Consider the following 5343-nt stretch of genomic DNA (forward strand, 5'->3'; position numbering starts at 1 on the left):
TTAAATATTTTGTATTATCAGTTTTGTAGAATTTTTTCAAAACTGTATGAAAACAAATGTCTTCATAAATTTCATTGCTATAATCCAAAATGTGAAACTTAACTCATTGTGTGTGTGTGTGTATGCATGTGTTATTCACTCAGTTGTGTCCCACTCTTTGAGACTCCATGAACTGTAACCCACCAGGCTCCTCTGACCATGAAATTCTCCAGACAAGAGTACTGGAGTGGGTTGCCATTTCCTGGTGGCTAAGATGGTAAAGAACCTGCCTATAATGCAGGTTCGATTCCTGGGTTGGGAAGATCCCCTGGAGAAGGGAATGGCAACCTACCAGTACTCTTGCCTGTGAAGTCCCATAGACAGAGGAGCCCAGCAGGCTACAGTACCTGGGGTCACAAAGAGTCAGACACAACTGAGTGACTAACACTTGAAGTAAAGTGAAGTCACTCAGTTGTGTCCGACTCTTTGCGACCCCATGGACTGTAACCTATCAAGCTCCTCTGTCCATGGGATTTTCCAGGCAATAGTACTGGAGTGGATTGCCATTTCCTTCTCCAGGGGATCTTCCTGACCCAGGGATTGAACCTGGGTCTCCGGCATTGTAGACAGACGCTTTACCATCTGAGCCACCAGGGAAGACTAACACTTACTCATTATAAAAGCATTAATTCAACAAGTACTCAATCTCTGCTTTGTGACAGACACTGTTCATGGCACTGGATATTCAGTGGTGAAAAGACAAAGTCCTAGTTATTATGAAGCTTACAGTATTTGAAGGAGGTAGACAAGAAGCTATACGTAACAAGAGATTGTATAAGGATCAAAGAGAAAAGAAAACGGTAAAATGAAATGATAGAAGCTGACACTGAGACAAGAGGTTTGATTGGAGCCTTTGGATGGTGCTTTAGATAGGTGGGCATAAAATGATCTCTAAGGTGAGGCTTTCAAAGTGATTCACAAATGATGAGAGAAGGAACCAGCCAAATGAAGAGCAGGGAAGGAATATTTTTGGAAAAGAAGGCAATGTTGTCAAACACTGAAAAGACCTCAGTGTTAGAGGACACGGAATAGAAAAGATTGGAAAGAGCTAAGCCATGCAGGACTTGGAGGACCATAGGAAGGAGCTAGTTTTATATTAGAAATAATGGGAGTTTGCTGGATGAGAAATACCATGATTTATCTTTGAAGAAAATTAAATGAGAGAACTGCAAAAAAAAAAAAAAATAGGGATACTTGTTCGAGAGCTTCTTCTGGTCTGGAGACAGAAGATAGAGGCTTGGACCAGGGTGGTGGTAAAAGAAATGAAGTAGGCATATTTAAATATCCTCTGTAGGTAGAATCAAAAGGACCTGCCAGTGTATCATGTATGAGCATGGAGGAAAAGGGAATAGCCAAAGATGACAAGCAGTGGTGCTATTTGCTGACATGAGGAAGAAACAAGAAAAGTTTTCATCTGAAATATGGGAGTGGGGAATCAGGAGTTCCCTTTCAGACATGTTACATTTATGAGGACCATCAGACAAGCATGGGGTTTAGGCAGGGCTGAGCTCATGTAGATCTTCAGGCTGTCATCATACTAATACCTGAGGAGTCAGTTTAGCCAAGAATGCCCTGCAAGGACCTGATATAGTAGCAACAAACCCCACCTACTTGAAATTCCCTAAGTTACAGGAGCAAATATATTTACTGGGGAAAATAGTTTGCCTAGTATGTGTCAGGAAGATAACTTGGACTGATTGAAACTTCTTTAGAATCACATATCCAGAGCCACATTCATCACTCGTTTAGGCCTGACATATGAATTACAGAAGCGGTAAAGTGAGGCATGGGACATGGGAGACTTAAGTAGGGGACAAATCAGTCAGAAATCTTAAGTATCCAGAGGACACTATTTGGTGTTTATGTGAACAGTAATTGTGGAGATGGCATCCCAAATAGTTATGTAGGGTAAAAGTATCAACATCACATTTGAAAGATAAACTACTTCTTCAGTTGTTTTCTTTGAAATAGTAATACATACAGCCAACTCTCTATTTTGAAATCTAGTGTCTCCAAACAATTATGCTAGACATTAATTTTAATCCCATTTTACATTTCTAAAATAACCAATAATCAACCATACATGGACTTACATTAAGGCTTTTTTAAAGAAATATTGAGGTCTGTACTTGCTCTCTTCACTCTTTTCCTCTAATAAATGTGCTAATAAAATGAAAAAAAAAAAAAGCAACCAAGAAGAAAAGACAGTACGGTCAAGATATTCCATTTCAGGACAAACAAGGCTTTGCAGATTCTCAGAATTAGGTGGGGTATTATCAGCCTAGGACTACTTCTGAGTATAATTTAAGTCAGAGCTGCTGTTCATAAAATGTGAAAAAATATACCTTTAACAACTCCCTACTCTCTTTCCAGAGGATAATACCTCATAAGAAAAATTAAAAATATGTGTGTGTGTGTGTGTGTGCGTGCATGTGTGTCTGTATAAAAGAGAAAAAGAAGGAGGGAGGGAAAGAAGCAAAGAGGTGGGGGGAAACATCTGTGGCACATCCAAACATAAGCTTTAATTCTAGCCCAGAATTACAGCAACTGGTCTTTGGAACCCTGGTGATCCCTGAGGTGGGCGTCAGGACGCAGTCTGAAATCTCCTGCAGCAGGGGGTGGCTGAGCACTCTTGGCCTACAGCTGAACCAGCAGAGACACACACTTTCCATCTTTCCATCTGAGCTGCTACACAGAGAGCAGGTTTTGGAGCAGGTTCTTAGAGCATGAAGCCATCACGATCAAAGCTTGATGCTCCAAGCACAGACACATCTCACTTCCACAAATGTTTAAGTAAAAAGAGAATGTGCTGAAGGAGGAAATTGTTGTCTTTTTGTTTCCTTCTTTTCATTTTCTTTTGCTGCAAAAGCGTACCTCATATGGTGTTTTGACTTCCAAAAAATGAAAAACAAAGATTAATTCTGAGACTGCTAGTAGTGAAGAAACATGGATTTTTCAAAAGAAAGAAGTTCTTTCATTAGCACGGAAATAATTTTTCAAGGGAAAGTATCAGCCTATTTCCTTAGAATCTTTCTTCCTAATAGAACAGATATTTGGACAAGATTCATCAAAATATCTCTCTCAAAACACCCTACCATAGTGAGCTGATTTTTTCACGTTCCTATATGATCATATTTAAAGTTAGTACAATTTCTAATACAGACATTTTTTTCATGAAACAGCAGTTTTTCATTTAAGCAAACTTTGATTTCAGATAATGATAGTTAACAAATTAACATGAAAAAGTGAAAGTGATAGTCACTCAGTCATGTACAGCTCTGCGACCCCATGGACTGTACCCCGCCAGGCTCCTCTATTCATGGAATTCTCCAGGCAAGAATACTGTAGTGGGCAGCCATTCTCTTCTCTAGGGAATCTTCCCAACCCAGGGATTGAACCTAGGTCTCCTGCATTGAAGGCAGATTCTTCACCGTCTGAGCCATCACGGAAGCCCCTGATATCAAAAGTGTACATCAAAAAAACTGATGGATACAGTATAACACTAAGGAGATACCAAATATCTCTTTGATATGTACTTTCAGATGGTAAGAGTCCACCTACAATGCAGGAGATCCAGGTTTGATCCCTGGGTTGGAAAGATCCCCTGGAGAAAAGAATGAATATCCACTCCAGTATTCTTGCCTGGAGAATTCTGTGGATAGAGGAGCCTGGAGGATTATAGGCCAAGGGGTTGCAAAGAGTCAGAAGTGACTGAGTGAATAACACTTCACTTTCTTTTGCTATCAGCAATTAACATTGAAGACTTTTGTGCTCAAAGCACATTGTTTATTGTTCTCTCTGCAGAGGTTAGAGACAAAGTGAGTGTGTCATTGGCTACTGAAATAGTAACCCCAAATGGTACATAACTATAGTTGGAATCTCTATGGAGTCGCTAACATTATTTTATAAAAATTATTCAATATTTGTCTGCATTTTGATTGCTGTAAAAACATTGTGAGACCTGCAAGTGTGATGTTTATTTTTTAAATCTACAGAAATACGATAATCAATTATCATTGACTGACAAATGAGAAAATAAACTAAATCAAACTTCAAAATGGGTAGCAGCCAATATTCTATAATAACCTACCTGGAAAAAGAATTTGAAAGAGAACAGATACACATATACTTATAACTGAATCGCTTTGCTGTACACCTAAAACTAACACAACACCGCTATCTATGCTTCAATATAAAAGAATTAAAAAAAAAAAGTGGGTAACAGCATCTTGATGAAGAATATAAATCAAATGCTTTTATTTATTGGTGAGTTATAACTATCCCAGGGATTGTGGAATAAAACAGTATTCATCTCTCCTTCCACCATTCAAATGCTTCCTTTGCTTTGTTAGCCCTTTGGGAAATCACTGTTCTCTCTAGGTTGCATTTTCCTCCTCAGCCAAGAAAACTTATTAAGCGATTACACTGCCACTTAATCCAGCATAATTATACTAATATGTACCGTAAGTCTACTCAGCAACAATGCCTCTCTGTCCAGAGAGGTGAAAGCTTTGTGGAATCTAGATACTATAAAGCCAAAGAAGAAGATACTTTCATCACTACAGATGATGAAATCACTTCCGCCAATGGCTAAAACTGAGGAAAATATGGGCTCCGTTTTCTTAAGAGATGACAAGTTAAGTAAGTCATTACTGGAAAATACTGAGGCAGGTTGCTGGATATATGCCAACAAGATGAAACTTGTTGAAATCAAGGGGAATTTTAAAAAATCTGAAACAGTAATGTCTCCTCTCTCTCAGTGGTCAAAGCGTGTTTTCACTCTCTCGCTCTCATCTGCTTTTCTCTGGCAAAGAGAGAGGTGAATCACTTTTATTCTGCTGTGATTATTTTTACCCCTCAAAGCATAGCTCTAGGGCTCCATTTTAGGGCATAATTGCACACAGAGCCTACTTCCCCAAAAGGTTAAAAAACAAAGCAGAACTCCTCTACTCACAGTAAATATCAAGCAGATGAGTCAGGTCCAAATGAAAGAAGAAATATTAACACTTACATTAAATGTACATATTTCATTACTCTCAGTTAACCCCACCCCATTCTTGATCTGTACTTCAAGTTTTCTCTATGCAGTATACACAGCACACTCTGCATCTTTGCAAATAGCTCAATATCCAAAAGCACATTTGTAAATCAGTATTTGAGCTCACAAAGTGTCTCACCACAGGGGAAAAATTTCCTATGTGGGGACTAGCTTTCTAGACTATACCAGGATACTTAATATCACTCTGACATATATGAAATGGTGAGCATTATACTTGTGATAAAACTTGTAGAACTCAATATGCT

This window comes from Capricornis sumatraensis, chromosome 9 (assembly GCF_032405125.1).
Source record: "Capricornis sumatraensis isolate serow.1 chromosome 9, serow.2, whole genome shotgun sequence".
NCBI classification, from domain to species: domain Eukaryota; kingdom Metazoa; phylum Chordata; class Mammalia; order Artiodactyla; family Bovidae; genus Capricornis; species Capricornis sumatraensis.